General features: G+C 44.3%; 1 protein-coding gene across 1 annotated transcript in view; it reads left to right on the top strand.

Annotated features, from left to right (window-relative positions):
* Window positions 1-11,198: 11,198 nt before the first annotated feature.
* LOC138468203 (uncharacterized) overlaps window positions 11,199-27,984 on the top strand; it is a 32,912-nt gene continuing 16,126 nt past the window's right edge. The window contains exons 1-2 of the mRNA XM_069608663.1: window positions 11,199-11,345; window positions 11,746-11,841. The gene's annotated coding sequence lies outside the window, so the exon portion shown is untranslated. The remainder of the gene's footprint in view (window positions 11,346-11,745; window positions 11,842-27,984) is intronic.

Genomic DNA, 27,984 nt, shown 5'->3' with positions numbered 1-27,984 from the left:
GGCCGTAGTGAGGCCCAAGAGCTTGTCTTCCAGTATGATGGGGACTGGATCTGGGGCCGTATATACCAAGTCATCAGTGCCTGTACGAGAGAGTGCGTCAGCTTTTCCATTCTTGACCACTGGTTGAAAAGTGATGACATATTCATATTCGGTGAAGAAAAGGGCCCACCGCAATAGGTGTGAAGACTGGGCTTTAGCTGTCTTAAGGTATTGCAGGTTTCGGTGGTCTGTGATAACTGTAATGGTGTGTCTGGCCCCCAGAAGGTAGTTCCGCCAGGCCTTAAAGGCAGATTTGATTGCCAAGAGTTCTTTGTCCGTGATGGCATAATTCATCTCCGGGGGAGAACATTTCTTTGACCAAAAGGCCACTGGTTGTAGCTGGCCTGTTACTGGACCTCTTTGCGAGAGGACAGCTCCCATAGCTATGCTGGAAGCGTCTGTTTCCACGGTATAAGGAAGATCGGGGTGAGGATGTCGCAGGATTGGCGCGGAGGTGAACCTTTTCTTGAGTTCCTGAAAAGCCTTCTCTGCTTCTTCGGTCCAGGCAAATTTCTTATTATTTTTTCTTAGCAATATGGTGAACGGGTGCACGACCTGTGAGAAGTCTGGTATGAACCGGCGATAGAAGTTCGCAAAGCCCAACATGCTCTGTACCCCTTTTACTGACGATGGTGATGACCATTTCAAAACAGCGTCCACTTTATGCAGGTCCACTCTGATGCCTCCTGGAGTAAGAATGAAACCCAGAAACTCAGCTTCGGTGATGTGAAAAAAGCACTTCTCCAGCTTTGCATATAAACGATGTTCCCGGAGCTTGGAGAGGACTGAGCGGACGTGCTTGATGTGATCCTGTTTTGAAGTTGAGTACACTAAGATATCATCTATGTACACTAGGGCGCAGACATCAAATAACTCTCTCAAAACGTCATTCATAAAATACTGAAATGCTGCAGGAGTGTTGCATAACCCAAAGGGCATGACTTGATATTCGAACAAACCATATTTGGGGCGGAAAGCAGTTTTCCATTCGTCTCCGCTTCTGACCCGCACCAGGTGGTATGCTCCTCGAAGGTCCAGTTTGGTGTAAATTTGGGAATCTTTGACCTAGTCCAGCATTTCTGGGATGAGCGGCAAGGGGTAACAGTTCTTTACAGTGGTCTGGTTTAATGCGCGGTAGTCAATACAGGTTCTTAGGTCCCCTTCTTTTTTTGGTACGAAGAACAAAGGACTAGCTCAGGGGACTTGGATGGGCGGATGAATCCATTTGCGAGGTACTGGTCTAAATAAGCCTTCAGATGAAGGTTTTTGGGTTCCGTGAGAGCATAGATTCTGCTGCAAGGAACCTGAGCACTGGGAACAAGGTCGATCTGGCAGTAATAGGGCCTGTGCGGCGGCAGCGTGTTTACTTGTTCCTTCTGGAATACATCCTGGAAATCTTGGTATTCCTCAGGCAAGGTACTAGTCACTCCCAAAGTTGCCACTTCAGGAGTCGTAGTGATACTGAAAGCAGGTTTCTCTTCTTGGTAATAACAGGCTGGAGAGAAGTCGCTGGGAAAGGTTAATTTTCTTGCCCGCCGGTCATTCAAAGGGTTGTGAGCAACTAACCATGGCATCCCTAGAATGAGCTGGAATTGAGGTGCCTTGATGAGATTGAACAAAATAAGTTCCCGATGTCCGTCCTGGCACAGCAAGGTTATCTCGGCTGTGTGCTGGTTTACGGGTCCGGAAGCGATTTCTGTCCCATCCACTGTGGTTACCTTGTCTGTAGTCGGCTTGGAACACAGGGGAAGCCCCATCTCTGCAGATAGGTCCTGATCTATATAATTCCCAACTGCTCCGCTGTCAATGTATGCTTCAATGGCACGCATTCTTGACGACCGTTGGTTATTAATTAGGATCACTGGAATTGCAAAGTGTGAGGTCGGTGGCTCTTTTCCCTCACTCGACAAACTGACCTCTACTTTTGCCAAGCTGGGCAGTTCCCCGACTGACACTCCTTCTCTTCATCTTTTTCCGTGGCTCCAACGATCTTCCTCGGAGGTTACACTGGGCAGTACTTCAGGAAATGCCCGGACTTTTCGCAGTACAGATATAGTTGTTGTTGTCTCCTTTTATCTCGCTCTTGTTTTGTTAGTGGGGGTCGTACCCCTCCGATTTGCATGGGCTCCACAGTATTTTCTTGCACTCGAGTTACATTGTCTCTTGGCCGAACGTACACTGGCCGAGGGTCCATTTTAGAACGGTTGGCTTTTCGGTCTTGCAACCGGTGGTCCAGTTGCACAACCAAGTCTATAAATTCAGAAAGGGAGGATTAACCACTTGAGCTAGAACGTCTTTTAATTCACCTCGTAAACCCCGATGAAACAACGTGGTTCTTTTGTTTTCAGGCCACCTAGCCTCAGCAACCAATCGGTTGAAAGTAGCGATGTACGTTAACAAATCCTGAGTTCATTGTTCACAGCTTTTTCTCGTGTATGGCCAGCAAAGATTTTTTCGATTTCCCTCTGAAAGTCTCCAAAGTTATGTAATAAAGGGTCATCATGGGACACCAATGGTACCGACCAATCTGCGGCGCTGCCACTTAGGTATGATAAAACAAAGGCTACCCGGGCTTGGTCATTTGGGAATGCTCCCGGCCTGCAAAGAAAATGAAGGCGACACTGATTCACGAAAGCTGCGTAATTTCGTGGATCACCAGCAAACCTCTCCGGTGATGCCAAAGGAACTGTACCTAGTTACACAACTTGTACCGGAGTAGAGACAGTGGATGACATGCTAGGAGTTTGCATTGGTGGGTTGTTCCCAGGTAGAGGCGTCTGACCCGCTTGTGATTGCAAGACTTGACTGCTGATATCTTCGGTACGCTCTTTAGTAACCATAAGTCTCTCCGGAGAGCGTTAGCCTCCTGTCTGGCAGAGTAAACCTCGGAACGAAGTTCTCCCAACAACTGGGCCAATTGGTCTAATTCTGATGTTTCCATGGCGCCCAGGTGGATTGGTTTGGTAGGCTTCGCATTCTCTTACGCTCACATGGTATCCACGGGGATGCCACCCAGCTGCGTGGACTCTGGTGCCCTTCTCAGCCGCTCCCTGGTATAATCAGCGGGGAAGTTCTGCCTGGAAAACAGGTGGGCAATGTTGCCCGCAGCCCCTCTCCGGACCTTTCCTCACCTTGTTATGGATTTTGGCGTGCTCTCCGTCCTGCCTTCTTGGCAGGGGCGCCTTGTCCTTTGTGGGCGAGTGCGATCTAGTTACTTCACTGATGCTGCCCTTTAGAGTCTTTCAGGTAGGTCTTATTACTGTTATACTGTAAGCCTTTCTTGGATTCAATAATGTCTTTTCTCTCTCCTTAGGTGTGCGGAAGTTCGCCGTGGAACGTTGGCTGAATTTGGACTCACCGGCAGGTGATGGTGTGTCGAGAGCGCCTTGATGCGGTAAGTAGGCACTATGCGCAGCGCTATGATGCCTTGCCTTTGCTAACCTATTGTCTTTTGTTCCCGTAGGTTGCAGTGCTCACCCGGAGCAAGAAGTCCCAAGGCGGTGCTGGTCGATGGGCGACTTGAGAGGTAAGCTGCCGGCACAATTGTAAATGTCTAATGTCTTGTTTCTCTCCTTTTGCAGATCCGATGGTCCGGGAGGCTCGCTGTTCTTGGATGCTGTTTGCAGGAGCAGAGGGCAGCTAGCGGTGGAAACACAGGTAAGCTGCTGCTAATAACTATGTCCCTTGTGTTGTTTCAGGTGCTGTTCTTCCGAGGTTCGCAGATGCTGCTGAACACGATGAGCGTCACGTTTCAGGATTGCAAAGTAACGCAAAGCGTGTTCTCCAAGTCGGGTGTGGTTTAAATAGCATCAAGAAAGTAGTCCAGGTAAAATAGTGCCTAGGCTACCACAACCAAAACACTATACTGCATAGCTTGGTTCCTAGGAGCCAAGCTATGTGGAGACTCCATGTTTACTGGCATTGAAATAAATTAGTTCCCAAGCACAAGTCTTCATTAAGTATGAGACTGGCGCCAAAGGCGCTAGGACTGGCCCCAAGAGGCCCTAGGCAAAGGATGGCTAAGCTTGTTGGGGGCCCGAGCCGAGACCCCTTCTGGCCCATGGGCCTGCCGGGGGGGTTTCAGGAAGTGGGTCGTGACAACATGTACTTAGCGGGCCCGCTAAGGGACCAGGGCGCTAATTACGGGCCTGCTATGTGCCCATAGCGGGCCCGCTAATTCCCCATTCCCATTGAGCCCTATGTCCCGGTAAATCCCCATTCAACCAGACCGGACCCGGACCCGGATTTGGAGGCAGCCATGGCGCCATGGCTGCCTCCAAACTCGGTATGAGGCCCAAGGTATGCTATGGGTTTCTATGGAGTGTTGATTTATACTCACAGTCCACTTCTAGTTTGGGATTTTGTACCATCAATCGTTCTGGTCACTACACAGAAGCGTGCCTGGCAAACAGCTGGGCAGTTCTGGTCACCGGGTGGCACTGCTGGACTGGCAATTCTGGTCACTGGATACTAAAGGTCAGCTGGATGGTAGGATTTCAGGATATCAGTATCGCAGCGGGCATGCAGCTAGTGGGCAGCAAGCCAGGCTGGTTCAGGATACAAAAGGTACCACAGCTTTCCCCTTTTTAATGGGAAAATAGGGGGTTTTCAGATTTGAGGCCTTGCTGGGAATAGGATCAGCACTGCTTGGGTTTTGCAGTGGGCCCTGGAGTAGGGTTAGCAATGCTTTGGCCTTGTAGTTGGAATCTGGACTCAGCAGGATAAATGGAACAGGACGCTGGTGTGTGTAGGGTCTTTTCAGGGACTCTTATTTATAATGCATAGTGACATCATCGAAGTATATGGCTGGGCAGGGTCTGCTAAACACGCATCTACCAACTGGATTGGGCAATTAATGTTGGCTGCCTCCCCTAGGATGTGACTCAGTTTAGGAGGTTGCATTTTATGATGTAAAAAGACTTCCCACAGACCTTTTTGCCAAAAATCAGTCATAACAGAATGTACACATTTGTACATGTGCAGCACCTTAATACATGACATAATCAGGTTACATATTTTATGCAGAGCATAGCAGTCCAATCCTGCAATCTGTGAGACGTTGTTTTGTCCTTTTAATCATTTTTGGTAATTTTGAGTATGAAAGATTCGGCCTAAAATTCAATAACTTTATAGACATATGTGGATTATCATAAGGGATGTAAGTATAAAAATTTGCATTGGTAACATGGATACTTTTCTTATAATCCGCAATACTTTGCCATTTCTATTCCCAAGGTGTAAGGGAATTCTACGTCTTTAATAAAAGCATATCAAATCAAATTTAAACTGTAGCATTTTCACATTTTTACAAAGCCTTGCTGCAGAGATAAAAGTCTTTAAAGTTTATTTATGAAATGGTCTCTGAAAGCAAATGGCAGCCCTTTGTCCTGCACTGGACCATTTTTTTTTCTTTTTCAGCTACCACCAACTGTCACTTCCCCCAAAGGGAGGATGGGATTATCCAGCTTACGTGAAGGTTTATTGCCCCTTATCCACTTCGCACTTCGATGTCCCAGAATTCCTATTGAAAGAGGCCCCTGAACAGACTGAAGTCTGATTAGTATGTGAAGTTTCATTGTCCTGGTTAGTCACAGTTTTCAAACCTAGCAATTATCACTTTTGTGTTCTGGAAGTTTATGGTGGTTTCCTTCCTTATGGAGGCCTTCGCTCTGCCAACTAGAATAACTTGTTTTTGGAAGCTTGCAAAATCTAGCCAAGTCAGTTTAAAACCTTTATTTTCTTTTATTTGGTCCTGAATCAAAAAAACAAGCCTGTGGAATAAAAATAGCCCATAAGTGTTTCCCAGCAGCCAACCCCTTCTCATTGCTAGGCACAGAAAAGCTTTTATTCAACATATTACTTTTCCTTTAAAACAGGCATTTATTTTTCTTTGGTTTGCAAAGCCCATTTTACACATGTGGTGAAAACTGCTAGCATTTCCTTTCAAATTCGATTTTGCCATCTGACTTACCAATATTGTCTTGCAGCCATAGTTAGTTTCTTGTGCAGAACAGACTGTACAAGGGAAAGGTCTCCTGGAATGGACATGTGTGCAGGGCTATGATTTCTTTTGCAGGACTCATTCTTTTGACATTTTGTAGCACAACATAAAGTATTTCCTGTGCATGGCAGAAAGTGAAGTTTCTTGGGCCTTTTTTTTTCTTCAGATTTGGTTTAACAGAGCCTGTCATTCAGGGGTCATGAGTGTTTTGCTGAAGCACAATGGGGATATGAATGTGCATGGCAGTGCCTTATTAATCACAGTGGTTTAAGAAAGAACAGATGGAATTGGCGTCAAAGCAGTATTTCTTAAAGGTGAAAAAGTTTCCTTTTCAATGGGGATTTTGGGGTTTGCAGCAAAGCAATGCTGCTTTTTCACTTTCTTCCTTTTGTATATGCCAGAACACAGTGGCACAGTATATGAGTGTATTCCCTGGTTCTATCCGGCCTGATGTGTGCTTGGCAGGACGGTTCAGACATTTTTATTTTGTTGCTGCAAAACACAGTTTTAAGGCCGAGGTGCTCACAGGAGCCAGCGCAATCATTTTGCTGTTTCTGCGCAAATGCAGCTTGGTGATGTGGAGAAATACTGTTGAGTGGGTCAATATATCCCACACACTCTTGTAGGAATGAGAAAATTGAAGTCAGTACTAGCCAGGTTGGCTGTTAATTACAAGAATTTACATTTAACATGGAATATGTCACAGACTGGAGAAATAATCAGGCTGGATGCATCTTCTGCTCATAATGTCCCTCAGCTGCAACATGTAATGGAACAGGAAAGAAACCGTAGCCTCAATCCATGATCCTGTGATACCACTAACTGCATGAATGTGCTTACATGGACAGAGAACATCTTCAAAGATGTTGACCCACCAATGACTGTTTATGCATAGCAGGGATGGTCAGCTCTTACAGGTGTGTTAATGTCGTCTTCTCTTGTCCTGCTGGCTACCTATGTATGCTGTTAGAATGTTGGTGTCTGAGGTGAGTGGCAGCTCAGGAGAATGTTGGTGAGTGTTTGCTGATAAGTGATCTGAGAGTGTCAGTTGCGGCCCGAGCTAGGAGTGTGCTTGAGGTTGGCCGGTGGGTGGTCTGATCTCTGTCTCTGTGTCATGTACCTAACCTAAGAGTAACTGTAACCTTGCAACTGTATATATGTAAATAAAGCGTACCTGGCTTCCTACATGAAGTGGCTGACAGCTGGTCTGTGCTTGGACTATTCCTGCCCACCAGGCCACAACATCAGCTGATACGGATGGTGACCATGGCCTGCAATCCTGCTGGAAAGGAGCACCTGAAATCACAGAGGAATGGCTTCCTGATACAACTCACGTCATTACAAAACACCCTCCTCCTCCTAGATGTGATGGTCACTTAAGTATCCCGCTGTATAGATGGTACAGGTGGCCATGTATGGATGGTGAAATTCCAAGGGCATTATAGGCCCTTTTGAGTACATGCCAATCGACAACCGTTTGGATGGAAGAGCATGATCTACAAACCATCACCACAACTACCACTATCAACGTGTGCATGGAGGTATACCATAGAGAAGGCTTTCTGCAGTACACTGTCTCAGAGCCCTATTTCCTCCAGAGAAACTCCATAAAACACGTCAGTTTAAATTGTGCCACTCGCGTGGGACTGGTCAGGTAGAATATGCAAGTAGAGACCTGGATGACGCTCTATGGAAGGCAAGAGCATCCAATACTTACTGCCATCATACTGACCAAAGGTTAAGAGAACATTCTACAATGGACAACACCAAATGAACCCAGCATGAACCAATGCAGAAACACATCAGCGACCAATTGACATGCCTGCTGTGCAATGAGGGATTGCGGCAACCCACACTCAACAAGCTAACCCGCACAATGTCAGGAATTCAGCTACACTCTGGCCCATAGCTGTTTGCGATTAGGTAAAAATCAAACTGCCACTGAAGGTCAAGATTTCCAAATACAGTGCAACTGTGCAAGTGCAAAAAGCACTACTAAATGTTATTGTTGTGGAAGAGGAAAAGGTGTGGAATCTAGGCAGGCTGCTATACACAATAAGGGCCTTCAAGTACATCCCAGTAAGAACAGGAGACAATTGCAAAATACAGAACACAGGGCATTCAGTATGAATTTGAAAACTTAACTCAGCATTGATCCTAAGCTCCCAATCCACCTGATTTCAGAAGCCACACCACAACTGGATGTTCATCTCAGCATACACAGCCACGATCATGCTCAACATAAGATGACCCTATAAACAACAACATTATGGGCTCAACCCTAAACGATTCACGGCAACGAAGCCTGGAGATACTACCTACAGCTAGGAAACAAAGCACACATAGCCTCGCTCAACAGTACATGACGTCTACTGACAAAAAATCACACCTACACTCAGTGACCGGTGTAAACTGAACTGGAGCTGCCAAAAGCACATCACAGCTCTCTTGCTCTTTCCCCCTGCTCAGTCCTACTAACTTACAACCCCCTTACCCTCTTGCTTTACAGATCCGCCTGGGCACCAGGGGACTACACATATGATGACATTGCGTGCTATAAGAACCTTTAACATAACATTAACAACGATATGTGCCAATGGAAGAGGACAAACTCCCAACTAGGAAGAAGATCACTATGTAATCAAATTGAGTGCATCTATGACTTTCACGCCCCCAAGCCGTGGCGTGAAAGCCATTCGCACCTCAGGATTTACCGGGGTGAAATCGTTTTTATTTTGTTCCCTTCCGATGGGAGATGAACCCTGCGGAAGGCCATATCCCGCCGGAATGGGAAATAATTGACAAGAAAATGGCTGTCACCATAAAGATAGAAAATGGACTAGGTACCTTTTTGAATGATGGCAGCCATGGAAAACCTGTTCCAAAACGGCCGCCGTCATCCAGAAAGGGACCTAGTCCCTTTTCTATTTAAATAGCGGCAGCCATTGTTTTGTGCTTTTTTTCCTAACCGCCGTGGGCGGTGAATGCAGAATCGCCCCTGGGAAAGGTGGATTCTGATTGGTCAGACATCCTTTCCCGGGTACAAATTAACTATATTGATTTCGATAGTGAAGGATCGGAGTTGGAGCAGCATCCTCATCATACCATGTCTCTCTGCAGGGGCATGTCATCTCGTTCCTTCCTTGTACATTTCTCCCAAACATGCATGACATAGCCACGCATCCCATGGTCAGCGCATGTGCAGAGAGAGCAAGAGGAGCACAAGAAGAGTGAGCGATTGTGAGCGGCAGCTCTTGCACTCAAATCTAAACATTGCAATCTGTTGCAACAAGAATACAACTCTAGTATTATATATATTTTGCTGATTTTTCTGCAAATGTCCAGCTTTGAAAAGTTTTTAACATAAGATTTAGAATATTGTATTTTTCACAATTTTTACAAATTAGGCATATGATTTTCACGAATTGGGCATGCTCGATTTCCGTACAATGCCAGTAAACCCCGAATGTTGAAAAGGCAAGTAAAATGGCAAATTAAGGAAAAGTTGAAAGAACATTTAGTATTCTGCAATTGCTGCAATTTGACTCCCAATGCAGCATCTCCATTAGCAATGACTAAGAACTGCATTTAAAAGAGCTAATGGAATATGAATTATCAAAATGCTGGTGGCATCCACAAAGGAGCCGCAAAGAACAATTTACTTTCATGTTACGGCATATTTCGTAAGGAAGTGTCATGTGTGAATGGCACTCTGCACCACAAATGGTTATTGAGTTCTATGCCGCAATCACCTATGATAAACCGCTGCTTGTTATGAAAAGATTTTGGAAATAGTTCTTTCTTAATGTAGTGTTGTCGTAAAACATGTGTCAAGACAGGGTGGCTCATTTTATATAAATTCCTAATTTGATGGTGGGCACCTGGTACGTTTGCACTCAGGCGTAGCGAGGTCCCTGATACCAAATTGTTGTCATTTACACGGCAGAGTACCAGAGGCGTATGCAGGGTAGGGCCTGAGGGGCAAGGCCGACCCAAAATATGTAAATGCCCACTCAGCCGCGCTGTGTGGGCATTTACAGATATTTTTGTCAGTGCAGTGGGCCCAACTACATTAGCTTCAGGCCCCATTTGCTAGACAATCTTGGCTATGCCTCTGCAGAGTACAAATGTGCAGGGCTAAAGGTGGCATTTGCACTCTGCCGTGCAAATTAGTAAACTCTTCAGTGTTTAATTGTAAACGCATCCTGCCATGTGAGCATGGTAGGAAGCATTTCATTGAACAGGCTATCTACCATGTGAGCATGGTGGGCAGCATTAACAATGGATCCCTATGGTTTCCGTCTGCTTTATGCTGGTGCTTAGTGCCGTTGCACCCCCTAGGTTTCCCCAACATTTGCACCGGTATGAAATTGCATGTTGGCGCAAATGCTGGATGATTTGTATGGTGGAGTGGAAGGGTGGCAGCAGAAATGCAAGTTGAGTATCGCCCCTCCACTATGCCATACAAATCAATGAAATGGGGCGTGGCATTAATGGAAGGGATAAGCTTTTACGCCTCCCGTTAAGGTTACGCCCCTGCCCAACATGAGCCCCATGGTGTAAAAGGCTTACGCCACTCATTACACTTATTTTTCTCCTCCTGGACATTTTAAAACTCTTTGGCAGGCGAAGTAGGAGACTGGGGGGGGGGGAACAGATTTCCTCCTCCTCATTCCCACTCCGCCTGCATAAGCATCTTGATTTACACAATCATGACAGGTGTAAAACTGATGGCTTATTATGCAATAATATGCATTATGATTATGCAATCAGCCTGCATTTTGCACCTGCAAAAAGCAGGTGGATTTCATAGGAATCTAAATGCCATCTGCAAAGCATAATTTGCTAACAGCGTTTGCATTTTACACAAAGCGCAGATAAAAAATGAAAGAGGAAAGGCAGTTTCCACTCAGTTCTGTGCATGTGGAAAATTGTATGAAGAGGTTCAAACAGTACAAAAGTGATATTCTTTGGTCTTCCGATGCACATAACTTCCACTTTTTGAAAAATGAACCCCTAAGTTTCCCACCACACAGTTGCTGACTAAACATGGCGGTTGCTCGATTACCCTTGGCTCGATTACCACTGCCGTTGCATCGGCTTCTTCTCTCTGCTGCCTTCACGTTTTCTCCCGTAATTGTTGTGTAGAGCGGAGGGCTGCAGAGGAATGATAGAGCAGGAGTCTTTGTTATCCAAGTAGCACAAAGCGTTGCATTTCAGAAAACGTTCCAGAAAAGGAATGTTCTGGACGTGTCGAGGCTTTGTATGGCTACGAAAAGCTGTGCGGAGGAGGGGCGCGGGAGAGGTGAGAGCCGAAATGGATGGGGTAATCGAGGTATTTTTAGAGACAAGCAAGAGGGCATTACACAAAAATGTTCTATGCAGCCTGCCAACATGCCTTCTGCGGAATGCATTACATTGGGGAAAGAATAAGTAATATAATATTTTAATGGTTCTTCAGGCTATTCTGGGTTGACCCATGCCCCAATGGTCACTGAATAAGTTTACATTTCGTAACTCGAAAATAGAAGCATGAGAGGAAAATGGGGTATTTGCTTACAGTGCCCTGCACAATAGTCAGTCTGTGACAAGCATTATTTAACTTAACAGCATCACATTGTTCGTTATGACTGTTTCACTGTTCTGCTTTTGGTACTGCTCATATTATGAATTATTAAAAATATCAGCTTCTCTATCGTTTGTAGATACTGAAATACAAACCTGAAGCGGCTCAGACAAATATGCTTGGTTTCCGGAAGAAGTGAAATTCAGAGTATGTGGAGGAGAGCGCAACCCGACTGGTAACTAGAAGAGTCATATGCCTGGAAAGCGTCTGCAACCTGTGGCTCTCAAGATATTTTGAACTGCAACTCCCATAATCCTTCATGATTGACTGTACTGGCTAGGGCAGATGGGGGCTGCAGTCCAAAACATTGGTAGAGCCACATTTGCCACCGTATGAACACATATTCAAGCCAGTTGTGCTCAATATATATCAGCATGCCATTCTATAAACACAGTTCCATGCCAGCTGTGCCCAATCTGTGGCAGTATGAGACTGTATAAGCATACGCAGCGCAGAATTTGAAACCATTGATTGGACTAACTGGAAATGTTATGCTTAGATGGGAGAATGCATTAGCCTCCAAAGTCAACTAGACTCTTCATCAGGTGGTGATGACAGAATGAAATGAACAATAAAACGGCACATTACTAAAGCATTAAGTTAGAGGTAGTTATATGTGTTTTGCACCCTTAATTCAGTGTCAGGGCTATATAGTCAGTTCATTGCAGAATTACGAACATAAGGGAAAATAATGAGATTCAGAGATCTTGGCAAGAGAAAGCCCTAATAAATATATACTAATGACCTTGTTGGACATGGTCAGCAAAGGTTTTTGCCACATTATTACTGAGAGAACTTGGTGTGGGGTGTAATCATAGGCCCAAACCAATGAAGCTGAAGGGACCCATGGGAAAAGGACCTGCCAGTATTCAGAAACCTGTATGCTGAAAAGAGGTCTATTTAGGCAGACTATAGGGGTGTCTTTCTGCAGTTGAAATCCAGAGAAAGCCAAAACAAAAATGTAATGCGGGTGCAGATTGGAAAAGCACATCACATTGATGGCTGACACATGAATTCAGCATTTTTCATGGAAACTGTCACCCATCAAAGGGCAGTGCACTGTGAGAATTCAGACCCACTGTTCAGCAAAAAAAACGAACAGCAGAGATTTACAAGTGTATTTTATTAATGACTGAAAGAAACAACCCTGTACTTTCAGCTGTCATCTTTAAGAAAAACAATGCTGTGTGAAAAGAAAGAAGAAATCCATTAATGCAAAAGCAAAGTGAACCCATATCAGTAAACCACACAGTATGTCCAAGAATCAAGGCTGATGTTAGAAAATGCAATATGTGAGTTCCTTTCAGCCAAGGAGAAATGGTGAGACTCTGGGCAAACTTCACAAAGGACTTCCCCCACTGAAAGCCTGATTTGTGCATCTCAACTGTTTACAACAACAATAAAGTGTGGCCTACCTGAAAGGTGTTGAAGACCAAGTGTCTCCCAGACATGGATTCTCTGAAAGCTCATTTTTTTGCAGGGCAAATGGCCTAGTGGGTGCATGACCGGAATATAGGCCATAGGTGTGAACACAGGGGCTGCAATCAAGGCTTTACTTTGCTAAAATACAGGAAAATAGAGGCTTTTCAGATCAAAAGGTGGTTCCCTTCAGATAAGAGGACAGGATGCCAGATGTCTGCAGTGGGGATCTCTGTGTAGCACATGCATCCCCCATTTACGATCTTCAGCCTAATAACGTCAAACAACATAGAGACTAATAAAAACACTGGCCAAGAGAGGCAAATCGCTGGGGAAATGAGGGCTCCAGTTTGCATAACCTAAAGATTTCCAATTAATTTAAAATGACTATTATCATTTAGGCATTTTTCTCATCAACCAAAAGTTGTACTTCCTTGATTGATGTGTTATTTTTTTAGGTAAGTTCCAGGCGATGTTGTTGAAATAAAATTAATCCACCTGCGACTTAGGGAATTGTAATGGCGAGCTAAAAGGTGTCCCTGGCTGCTCTGAACATGCTCCGCATTTGAAAGTTGGCAAACTGGTGGATGGTAAAATTAGGAATGTGGGGAGTAAACTATATGTTTCTAACTATTATGCTTTTTGTAAAAATGACGGAAAATTGCCAAACAGCCATGGTGTGGAACCAGCTGTCATTTAAATAAATTCTCTATGATTTAGCTGAATCAGAAAATATATAAATGTGGAGAGCTGGAGACCATCATTGAGAGTGGAGTGGCCCCTGCCCTGTCCTTCCAGAGGGTCCTGAAATGCAACTGGCTTTCATGACCTTTAAACAGAGGTTTTCAGTGTAAGTAGACTTGAACCCTTTGCAACCCAAAGGTGGGGGAATCTGCTGGCCTTAAATCATTTCCCTTTAATGTGTGCAGGAGCAAAACTGTGTAGACCCCTAGCCTATTTAACTAAAAATATTAATTTAATTAATTCCCCTTGGCGGAACACCACAGGGTGATTTTTGTTAAAATTTGAAATTAACAAAGCTAAGTGTGCCCTGAAAACTATAGACTGTATTTTAATTGAGTAATCCTATGGGTCCAGCTTACCCAACACTGACCTTTAAGTGGATGGAGGTCTGAAATCACAAATTCTTAAATCATCCCAATTTTTCTCTCCGACTTACCCAACATAGACCAAAGTAGGGGGGGTCGTGAAAAACTCATTGCTTAATCATCCTGTGTTTATTCACGGCTAGTCTTTTAAGTGCACAGGAAACCAAAATTGTACAGCATTGCACATGTAAAGTGATGTTATTCAGGGACCAGTGTTGATGATCACGTATTATGAATTTGTATAAAGTAAAATATTGCAATTTGAGTTTTCCCAACCAAATTGTGTGAGTTATTTATGTAGAGAGACGTGTATTGTGTTGTGCCACGGATAAAATGGTGTGTGACATTTTAGTGCGATTTTCTATTACCTATCATCCCAATAAATACAAATATAGTTCCCGTAGACCGGCCTGGTTCTTGGCACATTGGTAGCTCAGGGGAGATATCCAAGGGGTATGCCATGTGTCAGAAATAGGGCTGATTAAGAACTGACATTAAACCGTTTATTGTGTGACACCTAGGATTGAGGAGGAAAGGAACTCCCTGTGTTGAGGGTGGCCTCTCCATAAACCATTACAAATTGGGGGCTCTTGGCCAGGATTTGGCTGACTATTTATGACTCATGACAAGTGCATTGTGACATACTAAACATTTTGATTATAATTGTATTAAGGTGGAGGGAAAGTCATCCTTGCCTTGTTAAAGTGCTACAAGGACTTGACCCCTAAGTTCCAGGGGGATGTATATATGAAAAATTAAGATGGACAAAAAAGTGATTTTGATTTGGCATTGTGAGTGGAAATTAAGTGGGAACCGGGTGATTTTTGCCCCTTTGCAAAGAAAATTCTACAAAAATTGCAATTTTTAAAAATGAATACAATTGAATTAGATGATAGCAGGAGACACTTCCTTCCTAAGCTGTTGATTTGTGGTGAGTGGACAGAAGTCTATTGAGGAAGCTGGCAAGCTAAAATGATGCAACATGTTACATCAGATGGAATTTACATCTAGTGTAAAGGTGGGATATGGCACGAAGCATTAGAGGCATTATATATGACCCGAAATGCTGAAGAACGGAGTCAAATGGCTCTGCTCACAGCTTATCTATACTTTCACTTGCAGTTAGTGTAAGAGCGAGTGCAGAACAGTGAGTCCTGTGCCCGGAGTCAGACTGAGATTCTAAATGAGGTGCAGAAGAACTTAAATAGTTAGAAGATCAAGTACAGCAGAGCCATGAGTTTGAGCTAAAACAAGAAAGCCTCATGGAACAACTAAAACATGATTTTAAAACCCAGCAGCAAGAGAATGCAGAGCGTGAAACACAATCTCCTGCCCTGCAAAATGACTGTGAGCACACTGCAACATAAGGTAAATGATGAAGAATATTTATAATAGAGGGCTGTTAGATGACATTATGGCATTTCAATTACAAATAAAGGAGTTGAAAATGAAAACATTCAGTTAATTATAGATGGGTTTGATTCCCAAAATTACTTTGATCAGATGCATTAGCAGGTACATATTTTAAAAGAACAGAAAATTCAACTAGTGAAGGAAAAAGACCTCTTGAACCAGGAAAATAGTTTCCTTGCACAGGAGGTGCATCAGTTGAAAACAAATGCAGAAAAGAGTCAGTCAGGTTCTCAGGAACTGATTGGACATAGGCAATAAAATATAGAACTCATGGAGCAAGTGAGGCAAGTGGAAGCTGACCTGTTACAGGCAATGCAGTGTAGAAACGTGCAAGAGAAAGAGATTGGTATTTTGAAAGCAAACAGCTTTGAATATTCACGCACATTACAGGCCGCACAAACTGAAAATGAGCCAAGTCAGAATAAAATCAGGGAACTGAAAGATGGATTAATGGGCCAGAGTAAAGTGCTCGAGGCCAATCAGGCCCTGGTCTTGGAGTTTAAAAGCCAGCTCTCTGAACATCATAAGGAAATAAGGACAGATAGAAGCGGTTGTGAGAGTTTGGCAAATGAAATTGAAAATTACAAACAGGCAGTGAGGCACCCTGACCAATCAGGATATGGGGAAGGGTCCTCTGATCCAGGGGTGATGCCCTCCTCAGGAACCTCATGCCAGTTAACCACAACTTCCTATGGGCGGATTGCGACTGACCTCATGTTTTCCACCTATAAAGCCCGAGGAAACATGAGGTACCTAGACTTACCCAGGCCTAGCCAAACTGATCCAGAAGGCCAATCCTTATCTGAGATTAAGAAATACTTACCTCTATCAGACAGAAGGGAAGGTTGCCGGACCAGTGTGTCCTCGGAAGTTAAAATCTAGTGAGCACTGCAGACAATGAAAACTCCCAGATTGCAGAGAGACCACTGAGTTCGCTTCACCGGAGAAGAACATTCAAATCTTCAGCCCTGGAGGGGCATATTAAAAAACTCCTTACATTCAGGGGAAGGGGTGAATTTCATATGGAGTTCAGTCAGTCTGAGGAAGAGACTGAGTATTATCCTGTGCCAAAAGGTGACTACAGTGGAAATAACCCTGATAATTAACAACGGCACAGCCAAGAGGAGTCCAGACCCAGTGGTTCTGGGAGGTATTTGCAGTCTCATAGAGATAGGGAGTGCCTAGAAAAGAGAGAATGGCGTACCAATAGAAGCTCTGAATTAGAAGGTGAATGGACTGGGTGAGAAAAAGGAAAACAGGGAAACAAAGAAAGGTTTGTGTCAAAGACCCAATTAGACAGATCAAGGCCATGAAGAGCCTTGTGACCCCATACCATAAAAACGTGTAAGTATTCAGTGTGGGAACATCTAAAATTACATGAACAAATGATATCCTCATTTGGAATTAAAATGATGTAAACTGTATGGAGTTTGTGAAATGGATGTTCTCTCCTGAGTACTCCAGTTTCTTTTCGGGACTGGAGGACCAGAATCATCATAAATGGTCCACCCATAAGACAGCCATTTTGAAGCATTTTTCCACATATAGAACCCACAAGAGGCTCGTAAGGCTGCATATAATTTGTAATGTGGGGAGGATCAGGCGCCTAGGGAGTTTGTGCAGAAGGTGATGCAGGCATTTACTCTGCCTTCCTGGCTGGTGAACACAAATAGGGAGTTCAGAACTACATATTTTGATGCACTCCCTAAATACATAATGACTCCGTTGGTGTGTGATTTTAATGAGCGCATGACTTTAGATTATTTATAAGGCGCAACCAAAGTGGCCCAGAGGAAAGGGGTGTTTAGAAAATTGAACGAGTCGTGCCACGCACAGAATCTTATCTAAAAAGGTATGTTACGAGCTGAAAACACTACAGAGAGAGAGGCAAATTCTTAGCTCGATTGGAGAGCATTCCACTTAGTGGGTGCAGCCACCCAAAAAGACCCTTTTTTTTGTACTAATTAAACGGAGAATTTACAACAGTTTTGCACTACTTGAGCGCAAGGAGTGTACTTCAAGTTTGTTTTTAAGTCTGCATGCTACATATTCCGGAAAGAGCCCTACCAAATATTTGCAAATAATTCTAAGTAGCCTGAAGTCTATCCTAGCAGCAATAGGCAGCCAGTGCAGGCTCTCCACACCTCTGACACATGCTCGTGTTTCCACATCCCCATGATTGCTCTAATATTGTTATTTTGCACTACTTGAAGTTTGGCCAGTTCTCTTTTTCCCACCCCTACAAGGAAGGAGCTGCAATAGTAGCTTTTCAAAGAGATAATAGCTCGGACAATCATTTTGCAGCACTTTTGGGAGAGAAATGGGCGAATGTGCCAGAGGAGTCATATATAATAGGCCAATGCTGAGACAAAACTGCCAACCTGAGCTGTCATATTTAATGACTGATCAAATAACACTCCCGGGGCCTCATTACAAGTGAGGCGGAATGGGTTAACGGGCTCTGCTAAAGGAGGCGGACCCGTTAAACCCGTTCCGCCTCATTACAAGCTCCCCTCGCGGGACCCGGTAAGTAACGCCTAGTCAAACCAGGCATCCTTACCGGGTCCCACGAGGGGAAGAGGGAGCAAACAACGGGCTGCTCGTAATCGGCCTGTTGTTTGCACCCTCTCCCATTCCCATTGAGCCCTAGGGGAGCTCAGATGGGAATGGGGAAGGTCCGGGCCTGGGTTCCTGGAGGGAACTCCTAATGAGCCCCCCGTTATTTTTATTTTCCCTTTAGTGAGGATACCATGTGTCGCAATGTGGAAGGAGTCAGATTCCCCATTGAGCGTAAGTAGTCTGGGCCTAGAACCGACAATCATAAGTTCAGTTTCTTTGTGGTTCAAGGCCAGCCCACTCATATCCATCCACTCATGTATGAGTTCATAGATTTCTAACACTGCTATGGCGTCTTTCTCATATATGCCTGACAGGGGAATGAGGCATTGTATATTGTCTGCATAGTTTGAGAAGCATATCTTTTTCTCCTCAATTAGTTGGAAGAGTGGGGCTGTAAAGATATTGGGCCTCATTACGACCCAGGCGGTAAGTTACCGCCTGGGCCGTACCTTTACCGCCATGGCGTAAACTACGTTTACGCCATGGTGGTTGGCGGACTTACCGCCCCATTCCGAGGTTGGCGGGGCGGTAAGACCCCATTAACCCATTTACCCTTCCCCATTCCCATTTTTGCCCCATAGGGCATAATGGGAGTGGGGAAGGCGTTAATTACGCCACCGTAAATTACGGTGGCGTAATTAACAACATGGTCCCTTAGCGCCATGGATTTTAACACCTGCTAAAAGCAGGTGTTAAATCCGCCATGGCGCTAAGGGACCTCGGAATCAGGCGGTAAGGGTCGGCGCTGTTTACGCCGCCGTAAACCCCTTACCGCCTGGGTCCTAATGAGGCCCATTGTACAAAACGGAGGATAGAGAAGCCCCCTGGGGCACACCATAGAAAAGTGGAACTGGATCAGCTTCTGCTTGCTTACTGCAGACCCACATAGTCCTATTACTTAGAAAGGACTGCATCCACTCCCTCACTTGAGCACTAAAATTAGCCACCTCCTGTAATCTAGTCAGAAGGAGAGGGTGATCCACTAAATCAAAAGCGGCTGATAGATCCAAAGACATCAACAGCATAGTTTCCCCGTCATTGATATTAGCCATCATATTGGACTTTAGTTCCAGCAAAGCAGATTCATTGCCAAAACCTGGTCTAAAGCCTGACTGTCCCCCATTCAGAATTGGATGATCTTTTATGTGGCTCAATAGTTGTTCGTAGGCCACTCTATCCATAATCTTCAATATGCAAGGCAAGTTGGATATAGGCCGATAGTTCATTGCAATTTTAGGATACTGACCCGTTTTTTTTTAACAATGCAGTGATCCAGGAGCACTGCAATCTTGTGGGCACCCGTCCTTCTTTGAAGGATGTGTTCTCAATTTTCATAACAGAGCTAATCAAAAGCTCTGAACAGGCCTTAATGGCTAAGGCTGGAAACACATCCCCCTTGCAGGTGGATGGTTTGAGTTTGGCCAAGATGATACAAAGCTCATCTTCGGTAATACTCCTGAAGTTAAACTTTGGAGTAGTCTGCAATAGAGAGGGGCTTTCATTTGACAACTTTTACGGGTTTAACAGGCAGCATTATTTAGGCTTGTTAGATACCACTTTTAATCTTTTCCGTTTTATTCACCAAAGCATCTTGAATGTGCACACACCACTCCTGATCTTTACAAATGGGTTCTTGGGATGTAACGTTTACTTTCTCTAATTCTTTAAGGATAACAAAGATTTCTTTATAGTCATATTGGGCATTCTCTATACGTACTTCATAAGAATCTTTTTTTGCTCTAATAATAGCCAGTTAAAATTTCCTGGCCGCCTCTTGATAAGATAGCCTATCGTTCTCATCTTTGGAATTTTTCCACTGATAGAATGATTTTCTCTTAGCCACTCTTAACATTTTGAGGTCATTTGAGAACCAAGTATTTCTGGGATGGTTAATCACCTTCCTGTTTTTTAAAGCGGCTAGAGTATTAATAGCTTAGGCGACAACGTCCAGGAAGGAGTCAGTCATGCCTTCGACAGTCACAGAAGACAACAGATTCGTCTGGGACATGGGAAGGATCCATTCCTTCATTGACTGCTGGTTGATCCTCTTTATATTTCAGGAAATAATCCACTTTTGGTTTCACTATGCTCTTTTTGCACGCATTGAAAGTACTTATACTACATTCAATAAAAAAGTGACCAGACCGGGGCATAAAGAGCTGTCTGGTTTGTTAACCTTGGTATTAAGTGAAAAAAAATCAATCCAACATATGGCCCTTACTATGCATGGGTTTGTCTATCTATGTGTTGTTGGAAGTCCAGAGTATTCATAAACATAAAAGTTCCCCAGCTGCCAGATCCTTAGGGTCGTCCTTCCAAAGATTGAGGTCACCCATAACCAGCCATTTGGCGGCATCCTTAAGTTGAGCTAAACCCAGGATGTTCACATGTGAGACAATTCTGGCATGATATTTGGGGGACGGTAAATCAGTAGCATCTTCACTGTGGTGGATGCATCTTTTCTGACTTTGAAGTACAGTGTCTCACAACCACTAGTGCCTTGAACATCAGCTTTCCATATATCCAGACTGTTCTTACATATGCGCATGGGGACCAACTCTGTTGGTGACGGTGCGCAGTACAATTACCTTTAACAATTAACATTTAACATTATTGCCTCTCCCTGCTCCCTTGATTCTCTGTGTTAACACGTAACATGGAGTCATCTTTGGGGGTGGGTAGGGCCAATGAAGGGCCAGCAGCCTCATGGAGCCAAGTCTCCGTCAAGGCGCAGATATCTATGTCCCGGTCTAATATATACTCTGCTATTTCAACTGCATGTTTAACCATTGATCTAGTGTTGAGTAGCAGTGCTCTCAAACTCGTATTAGTACCATTTGGAATGCCATGAACGGAGCTGTCTCTGGGTATGGGACAGTTTTTTATGTCAAGGAACCTAAGTCATCAGCATTCATTGTATACACCCTCATGCCCAAGGGCGTGTTAAAATACAGGCAAAAGGAGGTAAGCAGACAAGCTTACCGGGGTGTGACCGGTGCATTTGTGTCTGTCACGGACCGGCAAAGACCGGTTTGCCTCCCTCGTGCCTGCGCTCTCGCGCCTGAACTGCAAATATGTAGTCTCAAGGACTACAGAACTGCTGGGGGACATAGTTTCCACGGAATGTAACCACAGAGTTGCCTAAGCTCTAAAAAGAGTGTAGTACGGCCATAACAAATAAGTGAAAAACTTCAATTTATAAACACACAAAAACATAAAGATTACTAAAATACAGTTTAGAAATAAAGCAGCACACTTGCACCAAAAAAATAAAAATATCTGCACAATCTCGTACACACACGCACAATGAAACAGTGAAACAAGAAAAGAAATAGCATTGCAGGAGGGAGCAGCTGTTTTAATGTCTGGAAAAGACCAGCGTGCCTCCCTGGTGCCGGTGCTTTTGCACCTGAATGACAAATATGTAGTCTCGAGGACTACAGAACAGCTGAGGGCATAGTTCCCACAGAATGTTACCACAGAGTTGCCTAAACTCTAAAAAGAGTGTTGTATGCTGTTTAAAAATAAGTTAAAAGATTCAATTTATAAACCCACAAAAACACAAAGATTTCTAAAATGGGATCAAATGTTTATCCTAAAATACAGTTTAGAAATAAATAAGCACACTTGCAAAAAATAATTGTAATATCCGCACACTCTCGTACACACACGCGCAATGAAACAGTTAACAAGAAATGAAATAGCACTGCGGGAGGGAGCAGCTGTTTAAATATCTGGCAAAGACTGGCTTGCCTTCCTCGCGCCGGCGCTCTCATACCTGAACTGTAAATATGTAGTCTCGAGGACTCAGAACTGCTGGAGGATGTAGTTCCCATGGAATGTATCCTCAGAGTTGCCCAAGCTCTAAAAAGAGTGTTGTACAGCGTTTACAAATACGTTAAAAGCTTCAATTTATAAACACACGAAAACACAAAGATTTCTAAAATAGATCAAATGTTTATCCTAAAATAAAGCAGCACTGAGAGGAATAATCAGAACATGCCCTCTGTCCGGAAGACCCTTGAACCGGAAGAAGAATCTGCGGCAATATGGCCGTCCATCATAAATCGTGCACCCATTCCAACTGCTCCCACGATGGACAATTATCATGAGAGTTACCCGCCCAGCATACCTTATAATCCAGCAGTAGCACGAATTCTGCCCAGGGCAAACGTAGAGACACAAGATGGAGCTGGAAACAGTTACATGGGCAGACTCGACTGAACAGCAAGACACCAAGCGACTTGTCGTTAGAGATGCCACAACGACTTAGCCACATCAGATATGAAGCACACATGCCATCCGCACACTTTGGACACACACACACATTAAACAAAACGAAGAATACTGGTACACAGCTGTATAGCTAGAGGACAGTGACATATACATAGCGATTGCACGGTTATTATTTTAGGCCTGCTACAGCATCGCAGTAACGCAAGAAGAAAGAAGAGTTTGTATACATGCTTGCAGATGCTCATATGCAAATAACCCTGTGGTGGGACAGGAACACCCAAGGGACCTGACAGCCATAAGGCACTAACTTCTAGACTATTTAGAAGGCATATGTAGTAGAAGCCGGAACATGGCTCAATAAATATAGCAGTCCGTGATCGGTCTAGAAACAGGACCGCAAGCCTCACGGATCATGCATAGCAGGACTACTGTGGCAGCAGCTAAGCCACCACCAAGATCGCAATGTTACAAATGACATTCTTCACTCTGAACTTAAGTACCACCAGCTACAGGAGAAGCGAGTGCTCCCACGAAATACAGAATAATTCAGAGCTCCTGGGCTCGCAACTATGGTCTCCATGCATGTGACCAGGCCGGGTTGAGGGGCTGCCAAAAGTACGTCCTGAGAAGAGCAACCTGTTCCGCCGTCTAGACAATAGCTGCAACAATATTGGTACAAGTATGCTACCGTACTGCTTTGGGAATTGGAGCGTGCTCAGTACGGCTATGGGCTGTACACCGCCATGACACTGACACAAAGTTGCATTTTACGGATACATAATTATGCAAGACACTGTTCACAGGTGTTCCACGGCTGGTAACGGAGTCAGTCCCAGGCTCGGGGGCTCATGGCTCATCAAATCATGGCCAAGGACTCTCGGGTACACAGTGGGGGTCACCAACCAATCACGGGGCTTACTCAATGTAGCAACTTTGTTGTAGCAACTTCTGGGGAATGGCTAAACTTACCACCTGACACTACATAGGCCAATGACATAGCACCTCTATATGTTTCCATATGTGACCTACTACTCAACAGCCTATCCCGAGTTAGGATAGGTTTTTGAGATGTTTCCCAAAGATGACGCCAATTGTGACGTCAGATGCTAACAAAACTGGCCTGCGAGCCAGGGTCCTTTGAGAGCTCTGTGGATGTTCTTCCATGTATGTGATCCCTGTGGCGTGTTTGTTATAATAAAACGCAGTATTCCTTGCCTCTTGTGTGGACCGGCATTCTTGATTAGGACTGAAGGAAGGAGTTAGGCCTTCCACAGACTCACTCCAAAGGGCCCCCAAAGTGGCTCAACCAGACCTGGAGGTCCACCCTAACAGCACACTTGCAAAACATGTTTTTAAAATATCTGCAGACTCTCGTACACACACGCGCAATGAAACAGTGTAACAAGAAAAGAAATAGATCAGGTGATTGAACAGGCAATCATGATCTATGAGGTCCAGAAGCCGAATGAGAGTAAAACCTCCCCCAAACCATCTAACACCCCGCTTCTGCAAAGGTGACAGAGGTGAAAACTACCCCTCCATTGGATCTGGAGAGGGGGGGGGCGTAAAAAAAACACTCCACTGCCAACAAGCAGAATGAAAGGCAGAGGAGATCATCAGACCCAGCCCAATCGAAGGATTGTCAGGCAGGATCTCAGACCAATGACCCCTCTGACACTGCTACCTATATAAGCCCTGGGTGCAAGCATATGAAACCAATCCTGGGTATGTATACACTCTCCTGGCCCAACCAATCAGTTAAGTACTGTCCCACCAAACTTCCCTCAGAAGAGAAGTTTCACTCCACCTCCCAATCTGAACTTTTTCCCCAGATATCCACCGGACCAGAATTTCAGAATTTCCAAAATAATTCTCTATCTCCCAGGTTCCAGGACAATAAATCCCTGAACCAGAGAGATGGGAGATTCAGCACAGAGAAATATGTGGGAAATTTCCAGTACCCGAGCTACTGCGGGAGAAGGTAGAGGTATGACTCGAGACCTCTGTACGACCCAGAAAAGGTCTTGCAGATGGAGCGACAGCTACAACAACTGACAGATGATCTGGGGTACATGCTGAGGGCTCAGTCCAACCCTCACCTTAATCCTGCTTCCAAGCATTCCCCAACACCCATATCTGATGCTCCAAATCTCTCATCATGAAAGTGTCTCTTCTACCCCCGAAATGTTAGAATGCAAAGGGTAATTAGGAGAGGCCAAAGAGGAACCCACTTTGTGGAGGAGATCAAGATCATACTCTTGGAAGAGAAGAGTACCCAGAGGTTTCAGGTGAGCATAATTTATCTTTCAAAAACAGGGGGATCCCTCCCAAAGGAAAATGGGCCCCAAAAGACCCTGAGTGGGAGAGGGTAAGTATGGAGACCGGGCCAGAACAAGAAAATATTTAACCCCCAAAATGTGAGCCAGATAGAATAGAAGCTGTCCTTCACCCAAACAAGTTCTGTAAACTGCCCCCAGGAAAAGGGGGACAGCAAAGAATCAGAGGAGAAAAAGGACTCCCCTAATCTGTCCATTGTTAGTTGTAACATTTACTTCACAGATTCCCGATCTCCGACACGGAAAGTTCTCCTAGATCATACTGTGTCGAAGTTCAATATTAAGAAAATGACCATACGGATGCTGGAAAGTCATTTCACCCAAATGCCAGGGGTAGCGGAAGTGACATCACACGACCATTGACCCCTGATGACATCACAGGAGGTGATGTCATTTGACCCCACCCCAAAGTGATATCGTGGGAAGCGATGGAACACAACCTTTCACCCGTTGACAAAACAGGAAGTGGCATCACATAGCATTGTACACTAGGAAAAATATGGTTACGATATCACTATAATGTGATGTAAATTTCATACCTGAATGGATCGCCATATGTATCGTTAAGATCAGTGTGTATAGGCCCATATTACCAAATTACTGTGATTGCAAGCAGACGTCCATGACCAAATGATAATGATGTGTTATTATATAGCACTTAAGCTTAAGCGCTTTACATAAAAGAAATATGCACCCAACATCACCCAACCTGTGTTGATACCCATTTATCGATCTCAGAAGGATGAAAGGCTGAGTTGAGGCGTTTGAAATCAGACTAAATCAGTGACCCACGCCCTGAAGTGTGCCTGAAATAAACCTTTAATGAGTCTAACAATTATTGTATAGAATTCCAGAAAGACACATTTTTTGGCAGTCCTATCCTTTCTTATTTAGGTTCAGTGCTGAAAGTGTTACACTTGTGGCTCTCTTCTTTTTTTAAGGGGCCTGAACAAGAAAGCTAGCCACTCCAGAATTTAATTTTCTTTTTTTTAGAGGTCGCAAGGGAGACCACAGAGGTCGCAAGGGAGACCTCAGAGTTCGCACTTGCGACCTCTGGTGACCCCTAAATGACGTCCCTGTACGGATGTCATAATAACTCACACTTTATTTGTACATTGGAAGAGAAAGAAAGGCGGATATTATGCACCGGTCAAGGTGCAGGGTCAATGTGCATTATCAGCTCTGTTGGACACTGGATCCTAAGCCACCCTAAGGCCTTTGACTGACTAAATTCAGGACAGGGGGAGGGCCACCAAATTCCTCTCACATCACTTCCCGGACAACTCCAAAATTTCAAGGGGAATGGCATCCATCGAAGAGCCTGTGGATCTGGAAATCAAAATTGGTCATCACTGATTAAAACATCCAGTGATAGTCGTGACTCCAGAGGGCACACCTTGTTTACTAGGGAATGATCTCCTGAGGAGGCTATCACCTGTGATCGACTGTGTAAACAAGGTCCACTGGACCAAGACTAACCGGCCTATGAAATTAAAAATAAGTACCAACAATGTAAACTTGAATGGTACCTGTCATTTAATAGATCGACTTTCTGAAAAAGTAGAATACCTTTTCAAGAATAACCAAGTCCCAGACATCACTGTCATCTCTGTAGGAGAACAAACTGGGGATGGGATCCCTTTTCCATTAATGAAAATCAACCTTTCTCCCAGTTTTAAGTTCCAATCCACACCGCAAGGGAACACCCTTACATTTTACACCAGTCCGAAGAAACCTTGAGTCCTGTGAAACCTGACAAGGAAGAACCCACTCAGAGTCTGACGAACATTCAGAAAAAGGGAGAACAGTTGCTTTTCCCCATTCACTTAAATGAGGGGGAGGAGCCAGTGCTCACCAGAGTGTGTCTTAATAATGGAAGGAGCTTCATCAGGAAAGAATTATTCAGGAAACACCCAAAAGATCAGCCCATTCCCACATTTAAATTGATTGACAAATAGGAAGTAGGTCTAGGAACTCCAAACATCTCCTGCCTAGCAGGTGTATGCTAAAAATGTTCATTGGTAACAAAAGCATAGAGCATAATGTTTGGGTCGTGAGAAATGTCTCTTCTGCCTTTTATCTGGGAAGTGAAATTCTCAACCGATTCGCAATCAATTTGGACTTAATTATTAATAGAGCCTGGTCCCGACTGAGGGGCAACCACATGGGCCTTGACAACACTGAAAAAGCATTCCGGTCAGCTCAATTGCTGCCTTATGCGGTTGAAGTTCAGGTACGAGAAGAGGTTACCAACCCAGGACAGGTGCAATAATTTACTATTCTCCTAAATATTAAGTGAGGACAGAACCTCAAACATCAGGACGTCCATATGCATTTAAATTCCCTTCTCCAACAACAAGGTTTGTATTTAAACCCGACACCTCTAGTAGACCTAGAACACAACACCATTTGAAGATTGGTGGATTGCAGCAACCCTCTAAGTATCACTTTGGGCGCAGGCACCTTTATTGGAATGGCAGTTGATACCCAACATTATTCTATTGATTTAGGTAATGAAGTGATGAACCAATCCCAAACGACTGTTTCAACATCAACAACGATATTACTTCAGAAAAGATCTTTACTAGGCACAGGGGGAATTTCATGGTGTACTCTTCCTGCCCCTACGGGGTGGAAGAGGTGACCTGTGACATCAGCAGGGAGGAGCTAGTGTTCAGATTTAAGAACCACTATGTCGAATCCCGGGAACTTACTGTCCAGGTCAGAGCCATCAAAGGAGATCTTTCCACCCAACTAGAGGATACAGCTGAAATTGCCAAGCCCAATGTCTTTCCAGGTTTCAAGAAAATGGTTGTGGAAAGGATCAATCTCTCTGATGCCTGTGAGACCAAGGAGCAAAACAAAAATTGAAGCAGGTCTTCGTGGAATTCCAAAATATCTTTTCAGTGGACTCTGTGAGACAGGCATGGTATCAAGAGAGACACAGACTCAAATATGTTAGTTTCAAAACCATTATTTACTAAGTTTCCTAGGTTGATGTAATGCCTAGCTGGCCCTAACTCTAACGGGATGGTTCCCTTAACTGATGTTTCTAAGGGCCGTCGATGTCTAAGAGTCCAAAACAATAATCCGTCTGTGTCTAAACCTATGCTTGCCCTCACTCTTTACAAAAATGTGTTAGCAAGTCTTTGAAAAAGAAAACAATAGTGATTCAACAGAAAATAG

This window comes from Ambystoma mexicanum, chromosome 4q, assembly GCF_040938575.1.
Source record: "Ambystoma mexicanum isolate Mex_15411 chromosome 4q, UKY_AmexF1_1, whole genome shotgun sequence".
Classification (NCBI taxonomy): domain Eukaryota; kingdom Metazoa; phylum Chordata; class Amphibia; order Caudata; family Ambystomatidae; genus Ambystoma; species Ambystoma mexicanum.
This window is presented reverse-complemented; position numbering and strand designations above follow the sequence as displayed.